The 19130-nt window shown below is 47.4% G+C and overlaps 1 protein-coding gene across 2 annotated transcripts in view; it reads left to right on the top strand.

Moving 5' to 3' along the window:
* COPZ1 (COPI coat complex subunit zeta 1) overlaps positions 1–19130 on the top strand; it is a 441777-nt gene that overhangs the window by 381099 nt on the left and 41548 nt on the right. The gene's annotated exons all lie outside the window — the stretch shown is intronic.

Raw genomic sequence — 19130 nt, 5'->3', positions numbered from 1 at the left:
ATACATGCCAATATACAGGCGATGGGGCTGATCCTAGAAGCTATCGCCCGATCGCTCTCCTAGATGCTGACAGCTAAACCTTTGCTGGGTTAATTCTGAGTGCGCTCGAGACATGGGCAGAAACCAACAGTATTATGTTGAAACACCAGTTAGGTTTCCGTAAGGGATTGTCCACTTCAGTAAAAGGCTTATGTGAATAGTCTCTGTAAGATCTTGGGAGGAGAAACCCACTTTATATGGTGCCTGTGTTGATCTCTCGCATGCGTTTTGATACCATCAATAGAGAACGCTTCTGGAATAAAGTCAAATCTTGGGGAATCCCGATGCATCTTTTTTAGCAATCATAGTCTCGCTATATGAGAATCCTAACCTGCAGGTGTAATTGGACTTGGAAGGGCACCTTCTCCAGCATGGGATCTGGCATGGATTCACCTGCTCATGAATATTCCCTGTCAGGCTGGGAATCCTCGGTAAAGAAAAAATCAGTTTAATTTCTGAACTGTCCTAACAACCAAGATTTGTTCCGACTGCGGCTTGCAGAATGTCTTCTTGGATGCCAAGCATTCCAAGTGCATCTACTGCCTGTACCCAGACCCAACGCTCGTGGAGGAAGACTGTGCGTTTTGTCAGGAAGGATCGGCACAGGTGGCTCAAGGAATAGCTACAGGCCAAGTCCTGTGCTCTGTGCGGGTCCCAGCAGCATGCCTCCCCTGCTCCCAAGAAAGCTGCGCAGTCTTCTAAGATCTTTGAGGGCGCTCCTCCCACAGGGCCTCATCAAAAGGCTAAGCACTGCAAGCCCACGCACACTGGGAGCGCCGTTGCGATGAGCTTCTCGGCGGCCAGGGCGAGTACGTCTCCAATGGCTTCAATCACCAGCCAACGCTCGGGATCTTCGTCAAAGAGGAAGTCGAACCATCCGGGCAAACACAAGAAGAACCCAAGACAGGCCCACCAGAGAAGGCAAAGGGGGAGCGGTGCACTGACCTGTCCCCTAAGGAGAAGGCCGTGGGTTCAACCAAGAACGTGAAGGCCCAGGCGCATCCGATGAAGGCCCAACCTTCCATCGAAGGGATGGTGGCGTCCCTCGCAAAGGCTGCTGTGGCGGATCCACAGGACGTGGCGCTGAAGGCGAGAGTATCCCTGCCTTCCAGGAGGGAGTCTTCTTTTCAGCCTATAGAGAAGACACCAGAGAAGATGCCAGTCATTTCACCAAAACCGTCCCCTCTAGTCGCAGAGAAGGCGGACGGACTGGTAGCCCTCCAGGGCACAGATCTCTCCTCAGAGGAGGAGTTTACCTGCCTCCAGACCATCCAGAAGGAGCAGAGCGGCGAGAGCAGGCCCTACGGAAAGGTTTCCAATGAGGATGACGATGAAGGCAACGACAAGGAACAGCAGGGCGATGAGGGCCTGGGCAACCAGCAGACGCCAGTTTCACCTTCGCCTCCATCGCCACAGTGTCCTCAGCGGCCACCTAGAGATCTCGGACATTCTCTCCGCTTTGCATACTCTGGCCTCAGATCTGCACAAGGATGCTAGTTACCTGGCGGCCCCTCCCGCGGCGCTGATGCCGACGGGGGAACCAGCGGCCAAGAGTAAAGTTCACCCTCCACCTCCCTGCCACCCTTCACCTCCCTCTCCCTACCCCCTGAGGGATGAGACGGATCCTGACACGACAACGGCGGGTTGGGGGACCTACCGTCGCCACCTCCCAGATCCTCACTACCCGACGAGATAGGCTTGTTTCACGCCATAGGCTTGTTTCACGCCATGATCTCCAGGGCTTCGGCGCTCTTCCAGCTCGTTCCTGAGGAGAAGTGTTTCCTTTTCCAGCGAGGCGAAAAGGAAGACTGTCCTTTCGCTCCCACTCCTGGATGACATTTGGGACGAGGGGTTGTCCCTCAAGAAGAATCCTTCGATGGCCCCGGTGAAGAGGCACCATTATGCAAAGAAGTACAGGGTGCCGGACTGTGTGCCCAAGTGTTTGCGCACCCAACTGTCGCCGGACTCGGTGAAATTGGCAGCAGCCAAGAAGTCTTCGGGCGGCTCCTCTTAGGCAGCCTCCACCCCCGGACAGTGAGGGGAAGAAGTTGGATGTCATTGGTTTACGAGTTATCACATCTGCGGCGACTACCATCAATGCTGCCAACTCTCTAGCCATTGTGGAGCTTTACGACCAGGCGCTGTGGTTCAAGATCGCTCCCATCGTGCACTTCCTTCCTGACGACAAGGTGTCAGAAGCTTTGGAGATTCTGCAGGAAGGCGAGGTTGCATTGGACCACGCCATCACAGTGGCCATGGACATCACCGACACGGGGTTCCGCCAAATGGTCAACAGCATTTGCCTTCGTCGCAGGCTGGTTTAGGGCCACCAATTTTCGTCAGGACGTTCAGTCGAGGGTGTTGGACATGCCCTTTCGACAGGGACAATTTGTTCGGAAAGGCCGTAGATGAGTCTCTTTAAGCCATCAAGATGGACACAGACGGCTTGTGCCTTAGGCACGCTCCAACAGCGACGGCTGTCCTTTCGGACCTCAGATGGCAAATCTCAAGGATCCTCCAAAGGTTTCATTGGAGGTACCTCATTTTACCGTCAACCCTCCCGCTCTTTGGCCCAGGAGAACAGGGACCATGGCAAGTCTGGAGGTGGTCGTAGTCGCCGCCAGGGTACCCATGGCGTTGGGCCCACACCCGTGCACCCCGGTGGGAGGCCGCCTGACGAGCTGCATCAGCGTGTGGAAGATCATCTCCACCTACGACTGGGGAGGTGGACGCTCTCGCCCACGGATACACCCTGGAATTTCAACTGAAGTGTCCCTGTATACCACTGGTGGTCCGGCAGGAAAACCACATCCCTCAGCTGCTGCAGGAGATGCGAGCCATGCTGAACAAGGGTGCAATAGAACTCGTCCCAAAGAGGCTTTGGGGCTCTGGAGTGTACTTTCCTTACTTCCTCGTGAAAAAGAACATGGGCGGCTGAAGGCCCATCCTAGACCTCCATCGTCTAAACAAATGCATCCAGTCCCAAATGTTTCGGATGGTGACTCTTCAGCATGTGCTAGGACTTTCTGTCGTCGCTGGACTTGGAGGATGCTTACTTCCACATCCCCATTCACAAGGGACACCGCAAGTTTCTGCGCTTCGTGGTTCAAGGGCAGCATTACCAATTTAAGGCCCTTCCCTTCAGCTTGAAGTCGGCGACAAGGATTTTCACCAAGTGCCTGGCACCGGTGGCGTCACAGCTGCGCCTACAAGGGATCCACATCTACCCTTACTTGGACGACTGGCTCATTTGTGCCAGCTCAAGGACATTGCCGTCGACCACACGGTGAGGACCGTCGAGCGATACAGTGGTGGGGAGTTCGAGCACATCTGTCCGGAGGAGCGGATTTTCAGACCCCACCGGACCAGGAGACGGTCACGAAGGACGCCTCTCTGGAAGGTTGGGGAGCTCACACCGGAAGTCTTCACGCAAGAGGCCTGTTGCTGCCGGAGGAAAAGAAGTTTCACATCAACGTACTGGAGCTGCGAGCAGTGTTTTGGGCCGTCAAGTCCATCCTTCCGTCCCTCAAGGGCAAGGTGGTGGGGGTCTTCACAGACAATACCACCACAATGTTTGATAGCAGGTAGCAAGGGGGCACCAGATCCCCGGCGCTCGCAAAAGAGGTGCAGAATCTATGGCACTGGGCCATAGCCCAGGGGATGTTCCTCATCCTGTTTCATCTGGCAGGAGTGAAGTACAGTCGCCGACTCTCTCAGCAGGGAGCTGCACTCTTGTCACGAGTGGGAACTTCGGCAGGACCAAGTAGATCACCTGTTCCTCGGATTGGGCAATCCCCAGATCTATTTGCGATGGTGACGAACGCCAAGTGCCAGAGGTTCGCCAGCAGGTTTCCCCAGCCGGAGAGCATGGGGGAGCATTCTCATTCCCCTGGGATGGCCTGTCTCTGTATGCGTTCCCGCCGCTGCTGTTGCTTCTCCGACTCAAAACTGTCCCATTGCAGGATGATCCTCATCGCACCGGCGTGGTCGAGGCAGATATGGTACCCGCACCTTCTCAGCAGGTCAGCATCCCCTCCAGTCAAGCTTACAGTGGTCGCAGATCTTCTCGCCAGGGAAGGAGGTGCAATTTTGCACCACGACCCAGGATCGCTGAACCTGAAGGCCTGGCTTCTGCAGCGTTAGTTTGTGGGCTACGATTTCCCAGCGGACTGCAAGGAGGTGCTTGCCAAGCCCAGAGCATCGTCTACTATAAAATGTTATGGACATAAATGTAAGAGTTTTGCCGTTTGGTGCCGTGCACAGAAGATCGACCCTCTGAGTCACGGCTCCGCAGGTACTGCCGTATTTGCTGTTGTTGGCCAAAGCAGGCCTGGCCCATGCCTCCATCAAAATTAATCTGGCGGCTATATCCCGCTACACCAGATCTCCGGGACGGTAGTCGTTATGGTGACACCGTCTGGTTAAGGAGTTAGTCCAAGGACTGTTCCGCTTGTTCCCGCTGGTGAAGGCTCCAGCCCAGGCGTGGGAACTTATTGTGGTACTGACTAGGCTCATCGGTCCTCCATTCGAACCTATGCATACAGTGCCGCTGAAGTTTTTGTCTTGGAAGAAAGCGTTCCTCATGGTCATCACCTCTGCACGACGGGTGGGTGAGATTCAGGCCCTGTCCTGTAAATCACCTTACTTAACTTTTCAAGACACGAGGGTGGTGCTGAAGACTCGCCCCTCTTTCATGCCCAAGCTGGCGTCGGATTTTCATCTAAACGAGCCCTTTATGTTACCTGCGTTTTTTTCTGATTCCTTCGTTGCTGTCTGAAGGGACTTTGCACTCGCTAGATGTGGCTAGAGCGATGAAGTTCTATGTGGATCGCACAAAGAGTTTCCGGAAGACATCGCAACTTTTTGTGAGCTTTGGCCCTGTCAACCATGGGAAGGCCCTCTCCAAGGCTTCTATTTTCAGGTGGCTCTCCGGCTGCATCACCCATTGTCACAGGTTGACGAACCGACCGTTGCCTGGCCTTCCGAGAGCCCATTCGACCACAGCGATTGCTGCAACTACAGCGTTCCTATTTGGTGTGCCCCTGCTGGACATCTGCAGGGCTGTTACATGGAGGTCGACGCACACTAGCGCAACAGATACCGCCGCATTTCTATTGAAGGACATTCCTACCTGAGCCCACTGCTTCCGTGCCAGCGCTGGGAGTTTCCTGGAACTCGCGCTTGCTGCACGGCCGCTCGCTTCCTGGAGGAGGCGGAGCTTCGGGCCGTCCACGTGACCGCTCACGTGACATTCGCCGGGCATAAAAGCACTCCTAGTGCAGCCGAGCGGCGAGAACTAGCGCAACAGATACCGCCGCATTTCTATTGAAGGACATTCCTACCTGAGCCCACTGCTTGCGTGCCAGCGCTGGGAGTTTCCTGGAACTCACGCTTGCTGCACGGCTGCTCGCTTCCTGGAGGAGGCGGAGCTTCGGGCCGTCCAAGTGACCGCTCACGTGACATTCGCCGGGCATAAAAGCACTCCTAGTGCATCCGAGCGGCGAGAACTAGCGCAACAGATACCGCCGCATTTCTATTGAAGGACATTCCTACTTGAGCCCACTGCTTGCGTGCCAGCGCTGGGAGTTTCCTGGAACTCGCGCTTGCTGCACGGCCGCTCGCTTCCTGGAGGAGGCGGAGCTTCGGGCCGTCCATGTGACCGCTCACGTGACATTCGCCGGGCATAGAAGCACTCCCAGTGTACCCTTGCGGCGTTAAGCCCTGCAGGGTAAAGTCCGGAGTCTGACTGTTAAGCGGCTGTTAGGCGGGGAGGCGCACAAGGCACATTATCTCCTCTTACCACTCTCCGGGCTTGTCATCGTAAAAGGTAATCTTTAATCCTTTATTACCTCTGGGGAGCGTGGGGACCCCATCAAACTTTACCTGCATTGAACCAGAAAAGAAGCCATTAAATGAGACTCCGAAGCTCACCACTGCTGGAAGAGATGGTAGACCAAGAAGGTTCATACCTTGGGGGGGGGGGGGTAGCACTACATCTGATGTTCTACCTCTTACTCTTCCAGGAACATCTCACTTACCCATTCAGGCCAGTCAAGATATCATCCATGCTGATTGCCAATTGGCCTCTGAAGTCCACGTTCCCCCCCCCCTTTATTCAGGAAGGGTGGAAAAGAGGACTGGAATACACTTTAACGACTAAAAAAATACAAAGTAGAATCAATGACCATTTCGCAGGAAAAAGAAATAAGGGTACCAATGACCCAGCTGATTTAATGGTCACAGCTGGCCCGACTAGTTGTATAAACCAAGAGAGGGACACTACCCTTTCATCACCCCTGTCTATTGACTGTCCCCAGTCATTAGAACCATTATTATCAAAAAAATGGTCCAGTTCCATCAGGCTCGCAGGATGAACATGAAGAGCGCACCCCCCATCTACAGGGGGTGCCCTCCACAGCCAGTGAAAACACGCTGACAGCACTGAGCTTTGTATTGAACTCTCTGGTCTCTGTATTCGAGCTCTTAAAATCAGAGGTTCAAACACAAGCAGGCGTCTTATTACAACTTGCAAATGAAGTATCAAAAAACGAATCAACGACAACAGCACTCAATAATATCATGAATACAACCTTGATTCCAACAATAAAAGACCTACAAACTGAGAGAGTGAAACAAGGCTCGGATCTTACTCTAATTTACTCCTTGTTGAAAGAAGAAGCTAAGAATAATCTCACAACACAAGAACTCCTCAGAAATCTCCCTATGGAAATTCGAGACACTTCAACTAAGACCCAACCTCAGTTAGAAGAGGATCTCGTGGACTGCTTTGACGATACCCCATTATCAAACTCAGTCCTAGAAGAATTTCGAAGACTAGCGAATGTTGAAATAGAACCCATAGCAGAGAACGTGGAGAGTCCAAACAAAATTACAGTTGTAAATGTCCTAGACTCCCCGCATAATGAAGTAAACCCCGATCCGGTCATTTCATGTCATTCCAAAAGAAGAAGAAGAATTAAGCAGAAAAAGAGGCCTTTGGCAACAGATTCCAATTTTTACCCACAATTGGAGAAAACCCAAAAAAAAACAAAAAAACAAAAAAAAAGAGCTCCAAATAAATCGGGAACAAATGCCTTCTTTAAAAAACTAACACTGAATGAGGAAAAGACCACAGACCCAGAAGCGGAAGCATCCTCAGTCGCTGGCCCCGCTCATAGTAAAAGTCAAAGTGCCTTAAGATCTATCAAAAGAGGAAAGGGCCTAAATGGAACTAAGGAGATTCCTGCAATAACAAAGAAAGCCCATAGCGATATTATGCCTCAAACCATAAATATGGGCATGCAAACTGAGCCAATAAATCTCGTGAGTGGAGCTTTCATCAACTCGAGCTCAATTATGCCTAATAAGAATATCAAAATAGCACCTATCTTTCTGAAAAAGGGTATCCAAAAAAACGCTAACAGTTGTGTGGCCATTCAAACAAGCGCAAGCAATATCAGACTGGCGCCTATCTTCTTAAAAACTACTACGAATCCTGCTGTTGCAACCCCAAAGTCCTCTCTTCTTGAGCCTCAATCAAATAATAATGCTCCAATAGGGCCTTTGGCTCATGAAGTAGACTGCCGGAATGGCATAGGAAAATCGAAAAATCTAGAGCTCTGTCCACAGTCTAGTCCAATGGGAGAGGAGTTAGATGGCCCTTTTCACACCTCTCCCGTGAGGGACACAGAGCGGGAAATAGTTGACTTCACAATTCCAAGGATTTGGCTAAGACTGGAAAGACCATTTGGGTACATGTCCCTCTGTAGATCAGTCCTCCTGACAGAAATCAGAAAAAAGTATAAACTGTTTCTTTTCTCAACAGATGACATTGAATATGTCAAATTTCCAGTCGCCAATGACAAATTTTTCGTGGAGGTTGGCCTCAGCTCTAGAAGAGCCTTCCAGGCACTAATTGGGAATAAAATTGAACTGGCCAGAGCAGGCCTGCTGGTCTTTGAGCGGGAGGAGGAAGATGGATTCAGAAACCACTCTAGCGCATACACAAACAGAGAGGATACCCCAAGACTGAGAGGACCAGTTGGTCAGCCGACCGAACACTCAAGGTTCCCCATTTCTGGTCCCAAATTGAGCGAGAACTTAATCATGAAATTACCTGAGATTATATCGCAGGTTCTTCTGAACCTTGGCGAGGAGCAAATTAGTCTTTAGGCAAAATGGTCTCGGTCTTGTCTCCTGGAACACAAGAGGATCCAGCTTTTTAAAAAAAAAGCAACTAAAAAACAAACTGCTAAAAGAATTCGATATTCTACTATTCCAGGAGACATGGCTAGTTAACCCCATAGAGATAGAGGGTTTCACAGTCATAAATCTTGGGGCCTTACAAAAATGTAAAGGGAGGCCGGCGGGCGGACTCTTAATGGCCCTTAAAAACTCGAGTATTAAACAAATCATCCCTCTTTGTAATAATGCTGCAGGCATTCAGGCCTGTAAAGTAGAGTTGGACCTTGACAACTCAAGAGCCACTTTAGTACTCATTAATATATACTGGAATCCAGCCACCATAAAGTTGCGAGAGTTTATAGAACTCTTACAGACCATCTTAATAGCAGTGAAGACCAATTATCAGGGAGCTCACATTATAGTTGCAGGAGACTTTAATGCAGACTATATTACTCCAAAAGATGGCCAGCACACACCCCTCAAGCCATCCTCACTACGAAAGGGTAAACTGTGGTGGGACTTTCTTTCTTCCTGGGACCTGGAAAGGATCCTCAAGCAAAATGGGGACAACATAACAGGTCACCACACCTGGTGCCAGGGCTTGTCGAAATCCACTCTAGATTACATTTTTGTGACATCAGGTCTCGCATCCCACTGCCCGATCCTAACCCTCAATTGGGAAGGAGGCAGTGACCATGCAAGCCTAGAACTTCGATTCTCTGCTTCTCAGAAAGCCTCTTATCTACCGCGACCGCAGGATATAGTCGGAATTAAGGGCAAATTGAGAGTGGCCAAATATAAATTTGGTGGGAGAAAATTAAATCAACTTCTAGAAGCAGTCCCGGCACCGTTATGGACTGAGGAATTCCATCCCGAAAGATTCGGGAATTTTGTGTGGTCAATCTGTCCTCCACAGGAGACAAATGCTGCAGGAAAACAAATACACCTCCACCATTTCGATGAGGAAACACACAAGCAAAAGAGGACTCTTCGCCATCTCATTCGTACTCTTAAGAAAAAATGAGGAGACCCACGAGAAACCTCGCAAAAAATTAAAAAAGTCAAACAATCCTACAGAAACTGGTCTCGCAATCATAAACATCAAATTCAGCATGAAGACGGGGAAAAGATGCTTCATTTACTCAACGCCAACAACTGCAGAAGCTTCTGGGCTGCACTCAACCAACTGGAAACAGGTCGTAATAGCTCTCTGCAACCTAGTTCCAGAGCAATCCTGGATTGATTATTTGACCAAGAACTTTGAACATCCAAGCTCCAGAGAATTCACTGGACCCCCAACGATCTGGTCATTGTCATTCAATCAACAAGACATTATAGATCTCATTCTTTCAGCCTCTACATCTAAGGCAGCAGGTCCAAATGGCTTAACCTATCAGGTCTTAAAAAATCACCCCATATTATGGGCAAAGCTGTTGTACCACCTTTTCCAGGAAATTATAAAGAATGGCTCTTTTCCTCCGTCTTGGAAGAATGCACTTATTATTCCATTCTTTAAGGGGGGTGATAGACTTAAGCCTGCAAGCTATCGGCCAATCGCCCTCCTCGACATCGATAGCAAACTGTTCATGCGACTTCTCCTGAAAGAACTCACCCACTGGGTTGATACCAACGACATTCTTTCCCGGCATCAAACGGGTTTCAGGAAAGGCCTATCTACTAGCTTAAATGGCCTTATCCTGAACTTACTCAGTGAAGGCTCCAACGAGAAAGATGGCTCCCCACTTTTTGGTGCATGGGTGGACCTATCCAAAGCATTTGACTTGGTGGATAGGGCACATCTCTGGCGGAAACTTCAAAACTGGGGGATTCCAGCACCTCTCCTGGCCATGCTCATAGAACTACACAGGAACACCACCATTAGGGTAAGGCTAGATGACACCGGCAATCTTTCAGAAGCTATAGAGGTTTTCAAGGGAGTCTGGCAGGGCTGTCTGGGCGCTCCCTTACTGTTCAACCTTTTCCTAGCAGACCTGGGGACTTTCCTTGAATCGGCCTCTATGATAGCACCTAGGATTAATGGGAGAAGTATACACTGGCTGGCCTATTCAGATGATATTGTCTTGCTGGATGGGTCGGCCCGGGGGCTGCAGCAGCTCCTGCTTAAACCAAGTGATTATGCCAAGTTAAATGGTCTAATAATCAATCCCTCAAAATCTAAAATTCTAGTATTTAAACATCCAAGGAAAAACCTACCCTCTAGAAAATGGACCCTCGATGAAACAAATTCCCAGAGTCGAAGAGCTCACTTACTTGGGTTACGAAATTTTCGCATCTCCATCTAGGAGTAAGATGCTACCAATCATTCTTGGCAAGATCTCTAAATCACGGCCCAGATGAAGAATCTGATGGGGAAGTTCTGTAAATTCTCACTATCGCCGCTTCTAAAATTCTGCATTGGTAAGGCTGTACCAGTCCTTCTATACGGTCTAGAAGTGAAACCTTTGCTTTGGAGCCACGAGTGGAACAAATTTGAGGGTCGGTTGTGGAGAGCAGTACTAAACCTGCCCGTATGTACACCTCTTAACAGCCTGCGATATGAACTGGGTCTGACCTCCTTAGGCTGTCGAGTTGACTGGAAGCTCTTGTCGCTTTATCGCGACATTATCACCGCTAAACCCTCTACTCTTTTCTTCGACGTAATTGGTCATCATAAAAAGGCCAAATCGAAACAACTTCTCGACTTGGAAAGACAAGTGGGGGACATTCTACTTAGGCTGAATCTAACAATAGAGCTATTGATTGATAATCCCGCAAAAATCAAAAAACAACTTGAAATATGTGACTGGATTTGTACGATTGAAGGAGTTAGGCTTCTAAACCCACCGAACCTTTTTCTGAAAGTGGAGAGAAAAGTAGGCACATTACCACGTTACCTTCAAAAATTCCCCGATCAGAGCATTCGAAGCAACTTTCTTAGACTAAGACTCAACCTGGCACACACTGGAGAAATTCTGGCTAAAAGACACCAGGGTGATAAATTCATTAAGCTCTGTAGGTTTTGTGATCCACCGAACCTACAATCACTGAGACATCTGCTGCTAGAGTGCGAGGGGACTTGGACCGCAAGACGGCAGTTGCTCGGAAGATTCGTCGCTCGAGAGGAGACCCTATCACAAGACTCTTTTTGGGATAGACTAATTTCCGGTCAAGAAGTTATGCTCACCACGGCAATTGTAAAGGTCTTAGAAAATTGCTTGATACTCACAAAGTACACCTCAAATGCCGTATAGCGGGTGAGCTTTTCTTGACCGACCTCCAAGGCTTATGTTTTTAAAAGTTTCTAATGTTCTTTTTTTTTAGTTGACTTTGTAAAGGTTTTCTTAGGAAAGCCATAAACAAATAATAAAAAAAAAGGAGGTCGACGCACACCTTCACGAAATTCTACTGCATCGACAGGGATTCCACGGAGGAGTGCAGAGTCGGCCAAGCAGTGCTGCGCAACCTGTTTGCTTGAAGGTGAGCCTGGTGAGGAGGTAAGAGATGCTTATTTTGAGCCTTGCCACCTCCCGTGGTTGTGCATGTGTGTACTGCTATGTATTTTATTCATGAGCATGTGAATCCGTGCCAGACACCATGCAGGAGAAGGAACAAGTTACTTACCTGTAACTATTCTCCAGCATGGGTCTGGCATGGATTCACATGCAAACCCTCCCGCCTACCCCTCTGTGGCTCTTCTTTGTACTACTGCCACTTTATGTGCTACCATATCTGAAGATGGCTGCCAGAGGAGGGGCTTAGTTAGAGGGCAGTCATTGGCTGGGGGCAGTATGACCCACAGACCAGTGATTGGTTGTTAGGACAGTTCAGAAATTAAACTGATTTTTTTTTTCTTTACCGAGGATTCCCAGCCTGACGGGGAATATTAATGAGCATGTGAATCCATGCCAGACCCATGCTGGAGAACTATTGCCAAGAAGAGAGGTGTACGACAGGGATGCATTATAGCATCCCTCCTCTAACTTATATCTTGGGAAAGGCGCTTGAACCATCTGCCCTCAATAGTCCCAAAGTTGGGAGAGAGCAACTCAGTTGGATTGCTTACGCAGATGATTTGGTCCTTTTGGATTACATGCCTGTCGGGTCCAAAAGATGCTGAATGCCCTGGAGACGCATGCTAACCTAAATGATATCTCTATAAATCCCGCAAAATCTCATATAGTTACATTTCCGAGGCCTCGAAAAAAATGTCAACTTCAGGTGGACATGGTTTGTTTTATTATTTATTAAATCAAATGGTACCAATTGCGAATGAAGTAACATATTTTGGCTTTAGAATCCGAACCTATCCCACACTGACGGCATTAGAGTATGAACTTGACACAAAAGCAGATCAAATGATGTTAAATGAAGAAATTGTTACATACTTACTGCCGATTTTAACTTTTCCATTGATAAGATTCTATAAGAAAAATCTTATTCCATCTGTTATATGCAATTCAAGTGAATCCGATGAACAGATCCATCAAGTGGTCCCGACTGGAGGGCCACATATGGAAAAATGTGCTGGGTCTTCCAATGAGCCTTCCAATCCAGTGTTTTTTTTAGATACGAGCTGGGCCTACTCTCCATGAAATGCCAGGTCGACTGGAAGGTTCTTTCAATGTACAGATTAGACTTTCCAAGGCGGGTTCTCCTTTAGAAAGCATCAATGAAATGTTATATCTGCAGCCCAATAACTTCCTAATCAATCTTGACTTGGATGCCTCTGAAATGCTAGAATATTGTGAATGTACTGAAAAAGATTTATTAATCCTCAAACTCAAAATTGCACTGTTCAGATATGACTGGATAAATACCATCTCACAACTGCAAAGGTGGCCAGACCACTGTCCAATTTAGATAAACCAAGAGGTTATCTTGCTAAATATTTGAGGACATTCCCAAGCTCAGCAGGAAGAACAACTTTCTTAAAGCTCCGCCTAAATCTTCTACCGACGGACGAAGTAAGATCGCTCCGAAATCAAGATCTTGTAGATAACGGTCTCTCATAATGGTCACATGCCTATTGTGCAGTCAATCATGCACATAATGATGGACTGGAAAGGGACTCGAGTCCCAAGATCCACATTTCTGAAACGATTTGTCTATAGAGAAGATTGTCTCTTTATGGATGACTTCTGGGAAAGATTAATTACAGGATATGAAACTCTACTCACCAATGAAATTGTAAACATTCTGGGGACATTGGGTTTGACAGCATATTAACAAATGTCTCTAATGTTTTCATGAATGATTAACTCATTTTTTTCTGGTTTATTCTGCAACCAATTTTAATTTGTTATGAAAAGTTGAAATTGCTCGGCTGTGACGTAATGAGTAAAAATAAAAAAACACAATTATACACAACAACTCAATACTTATGGTTTACAACCCAAAGTATAACCTTATTAAGAATGCACTATGCAGTCAAGGTGAGTCAAACCTACAACACAGACAGGATGGTAGTCAGCTATTCATGGGGCGTAAACCAGGTTCTATATTAGAATACCATCAGTAATTCAAGGGTAGTAGACCTGGTCAGTCATGCAATGGTACTCTGTTATAGGAATCGCATAATAAACCAACGCTGTTACAAGTATACACCATTACTTTTTAGAACTAGAATTCGGTTAAGAATACTAAAACTGTACCAACGCTTATTACTTTTTACAGTGTGGAACACTATTCAAAGTAAAGCAACTTGTATACTTTTACATGTGACTGCTTAAATAGTAGTGGCTCGCACCCACAATTGTTACAGGAAAAAGACAGTAATGACGGTTTAACTTGTAGTGGCTTGCACTAGCAATTGTTGGTTAGAACACTGATGGGTACTTGTTACACTTTCCAGACAGAATTCTTATCATCAAAGTCCTTCCCTAGTATATAGCATGAGTTTTCTCAGAGGCAGAAGAGGGACCCTGGTGGTCTAGGTGCCAACTGAAGGCAAGTCAGGAAAGTCAAGCGTTCCATAGGATATCTTCTTTAACTAATAAGTATTTGCTTCAGAGTTGGTTAAGTGTTCAGGGACGTCAGAAGGCTCCCCATATACGTTCCAGAATTAGGCATGGGCAAACTCCCAACCACATGATTAACCCCTGGAGCCTCACCAAATTCCTTATATAGTAAGTATTACCCAAGCCAGCACAGTACCTTAAGAGAAATGAAGAGCTTCGGAGTGGATGCCTTCAGGATGCAGCAGCACAGGATGTACCTGGATTCTTGGTCTGGAGATGAAAGTACTGGGCACTGGATGGAAACTTGCAGGAGCAGTTGTTGGGGGAGGCTTACAGCGAAGGTTTCTTCATGGATTCTCGCAGCTCTTGATTTGGCGCCTTTTTACTGCTGCCAGATGAAGAACGAATATCACTGATCGGATTCTCTTTACTAATCTGGTCCTGCACTCTGGTGAGGGGACTTCAAGTATTAAGATCGTGTCTGTGGATTTTCAGCAGGAGTCCAAAGTTTTGGATGGATTCAGACTTTGGAAGACCACGCACCGCGCTCGGGCTCGAGGTCCCACAGTATTGGTGGTTTGCGGCCCAGCTAGGTTGCAGAACATCGTGGCATGGCTCAAAATGCAGGTCTCATTGAGACTAGTGGATCACACCAGCCTCTGTGTGGTAGTAGTCTCATTCGGGACCCCAGGTCTATTGGCAGGAAGGGTTGCATAAGGCTCTCGGGTTGCTGGAAATTGCTACTTTTCTTGCTCTTCAGCTCCATTGGTCATCTTGTCTGCAGCTTCCAGAATCTGAGTATTTATCAGGAACTACATCACAACTTCTACAAACTCTGCATGCAAACTCTCCATGCAGTTTACAGAAAGCGGTGGTATGGCTGCGCAATCAAGACAGCCAGCCCGCCATTGGGACTTGGTTATTTTCAGGCAAGGTGAAAGACAAAGGGCTGCAGAGTTTTGGACTCCTCCCTTGCTTCCTGCCTTCCCAGACACTCAGGAGCCTTAGCACGGAATACAAAGGATTTCTGCTGAAGACAAAACTTCCACTGAGGTTGCTCTCGCCTAGAATGGCAGGGGTAGACCTCAGAAACAAGCAAACTAGGGGTGTAACGGTAGAACAGTTTACAGTTATAGATGCCGTGAACAGCTTGATTGAACTATAATAACCGTCACATTGTTTATACCAGTATACCGTTTTAGGGACTACAGCTATTAAGTGAGATTTTCAATCTGCTTTGGAAAGGCTGCAGTAAGCAAGTGCTGCACATTCTGGATCTTGCACCGTTGGATGTGGCGTTTGGCAGACGAGCATAGGGAAAGTGAGGCCACATTAGTAAATGCAGCTTTGATGCTGTGACCACTCTTTCTCTGTGATCAGTAGTCGGGTTAATGATCAGCCCATTTGTAGTTTTCCCACCAATTTGAAAGATGGGTAACTACACAACCCAGAGTTAAAAGGGGGGGAATGAACTGGATGCCCTTCTGATGCATGTCTACAAAAAACGTTAGCTCTGTAGACTGTATGAACACCGGGCCTATCAGTGCTTTGTGCTAGTATATAAACTGCCCGCCCAACCCCACTGTCCTCCGTGTAGATTTACACATTGGCACTAGTTGTTGCTTCGCTTAATGCTTCACCTGCCTTCTGCATATGGCACTGGACTCAAGCGGGCAGGACAGATTCTACATTCAATTTGAAGAATCCAGGACAATGGGGGTGAGATTTCTCCGGTCTATCCTCGGTTTGTGACACCACCCACGAAAGCATTCCTCCGTCTCAACTCACATGACAAGGGTCCTAATGCGCTCAGACCTGGGGAAAATGCTAATGATGGGGCTGGGGTGATGTGGTGGTTTAGGCCATATTTTTGCCGATATGTAGTTTAACTTTGTCATTTTCAAAAAGTTTGTGTGCCACTGTCTTTAAGAAGGTAAATGAACATGTATTGCAATAATCAAGAAAAATCAACAGCTCCCACTGAACGCTGTCCTGTTAGGTTTACATGGTCAGTGGTGACTCCAACATCAGACCTTTATGATACACCAGGCAGATGGTAAACAAGCTATAGTGATTTGACCTTTTGGTGAGTGTGTTGGCTATGACATTTTGACAAAAGAAACACAACATGGGCTTTCAGACTTCACATGAGTTACTTTTCTCCCTTTAATGGTATAAAGCGTTATCAATACAAACTTTTGACTGATCGCAGCAAGGGGTCATGATGCCCATGCCATGTGGTTCCAAAATAATGCAGGTCGAGGTCGATTTTCAAAGCGATGACCTCTGACTGAGCAGCAAGATCATTGCTCAAAATATGCATTTTAACACTTCCACTAGTCAGTCATTCATTCAAGGCGATCAATGAGTGAGCGCCATGAAAGACCAAATCTGCAGCCGCCTTAAATTCCTGGAGGATAGCTAAAAATGTGCAGAGACCAGTTTCAACATGCTGGCAATTTATGACCTTTAAGAAAATATGTAAGATTAGTTATCTCCACCTGCTATACTGCGATAACCATGATATATCTTCATTTGGCAAGAAGGTTATCATACCACCATAAAACCAATACCGTGACACCCCTAAAGCAAACAAGAAATGGCTAAAAAAAAAGCCCAAGATTCTAGCAGAAATGTGGCCCTTCTGTGCATTACCGAGGCTGATTTAACATCCTGCGAGTAATCGGACTAAAAAGTAAAACCACTGTCACCATCCATTCAAGTAGATTTGCAGTTGTAACAAAAATGTTACCAGGTAAGTAAGGGGATGCATTGTATCGCCCCCAGCATTCCACATAAGGTGGGATGTGCTGGCTCACTTTGCAAAGGCGATGTGAATCCCACGTTTCTTCTTGGGAACAGTAGTTCCCTCAAGGAATAATAAGAGAATTAAAAGGAAGCCACTGCATTTAAAATACTGTGTGCTGCCATAGTACTTTACAGTCAGTCAAAAGTTATAGGAAACTATAACTCCTCTCATACACTATGGAAAGACATAAAACTGTCACTCATAAAAGACTAGATGAGAGGGGAAAGAGTTTTCCACTCACATAGGGACAAGGTAAAATAATTACCAAGTCCAAGCAAAATGTTCTGGGGTTGACGCAGGTCTGGATGATTGATCATAAAGATGAACATCTTACCTAACATTTATCATGGTAAGCCAATATAGGATCATTATGGACTACACACCCTGTTGTCAAGGTTCAACATCCTAGAGTTCAAGTGGAATTGGTCAACCCAAAGGTGTATTTCATCTTTTAGGTAAGCAAATTCTGAACTATTACTGCAACTGCTCAAATGGCAGTGCATGTTGATCAGTAGAAGTACCTTAGGGTACTGACATATATAGCACATATTGAAAATATGTTGAAAGCCCTGAAACAATTAACAGCGACCTTTACCTAATTTGCAAAGCACAATTCTGGGTACTCAGTAAAAGCAATGATAGGTTTATTTGATTACATCATTATATGGCTCTGATATATGGTCTCTTGGTAAACAGAAAGACCTTATTAAAGTGGAAAGCTTTTGCCTTGGAGCAATTACTAACTTCGCTAAGAGCCTACTTGTGGAATATTTAAGAGCAGAATTTACTATACCCTCTTTAACGGTCATGCTCACTGTTAGGGAGATATTTACACAACCCTCTGGTGAGGGCTATTTAATAGTCTAACCTAATGGTGGAACAGTCTGTATCCCAAAGGGGAAATACCAGATTCTCCATTGGTAAGCGCAGCAGAGCAGTGAGGCTTAACATTAGGAGGGAGGGAGGAAGGTTGGCAGGGAGGTACAATTAGTGCCAACTGATGCCACACAACACCCCACTCTGGTATACTGTAAAAATATACTTTTATTATAAGGTCGCATATAAAATATTTATGATGGGGGAAAAATAAGTAATAAAGCTACAAAGAGCAAATAGAGCACAGTGTAGATTTAAAAATACAGTAATTGCCACTGAAGGCCTAACTCAATCCCTAACCTAAAATGTAGGTTCGAGAGGATTGGGTCCTCTGACGTATTCCATATCTATGACAGTAATCACCACAGCTGTGCTGCTTCTGAAAATCTTTCTGCGTCGATACGCCGCCCTCGAGGACCACCTCCGACGGCCGACGTCACTGGATGTTATAAGTAGGACGCATGACGGCCGTAGCCTCAGTTCCGTTTTTTCCGCGAACGTGTTCGCTTCGGAGATCTCGGCGCGCCTCTACTCTTTGGAGTTTGTTTTTTCTCAGTTCTTCAAACCTGTTCGTTTGCGAAGTTATCTTTCGTGATGTCTACCTCATCTTCAACCCCGCGTCCGGGCTTTAAGAAGTGCGGGGACTGTGGGTCCAAGATGTTGGTGACGGACTTGCACAACGCCTGCCTTGGGGAGGCCCATGACATGGATGATTGTGTCTACTGCCAGTCGTTTACGTCCAAAGCCTTGCGGGAGCGCAAGAAGAAACTGTCGGTAGGTAAGGTGTCCAAGCCACGGAAGTTGAGGTCTGCGGGGCTTTCGAGGGGCGACTCTCTGCATCGTCGTCGGAAGTGCAGTGGGTCTCGGTCCCGGAGTAGGTCCTGCCTCTTCGAGCCACTCCGGGAAGAGCCGTCATCAGTCACCTTCCTCATGCGAGGACTCTGCCCGCCGGCGGGTCGCTTATCCCACCAAGCATGCAACGCCAGAGGAATGGGCTTCCTTTGGTAAGAAAATGCTAGCGATTCTCGAATCGCAGGGCACTGGTCCGTCCGCGCCTCCAAGTGGGGTCGGACGTGATCTGTCGAGAGACACCGCTCGACGCGCTCGAGACTGTGTGCACCTGTGGTGTTGCCGAGGTCGTCGACTGACTCTTTAGAGGCTCCGCCTCCGAAGAAGTCGTCGACGCCCAGGCTGTCAAGGGACATGCTCGGTGCTCCACCCTCGAGGCCTGTGTCGACGCCGTCGATGCTGTCGGCGCCACGTTC

The sequence above is a fragment of the Ambystoma mexicanum genome, chromosome 3q (genome assembly GCF_040938575.1).
Source record: "Ambystoma mexicanum isolate Mex_15411 chromosome 3q, UKY_AmexF1_1, whole genome shotgun sequence".
NCBI lineage: Eukaryota > Metazoa > Chordata > Amphibia > Caudata > Ambystomatidae > Ambystoma > Ambystoma mexicanum.
The sequence above is the reverse complement of the archived record's forward strand: the minus strand, read 5'-3'. Positions and strand labels throughout refer to the sequence as shown.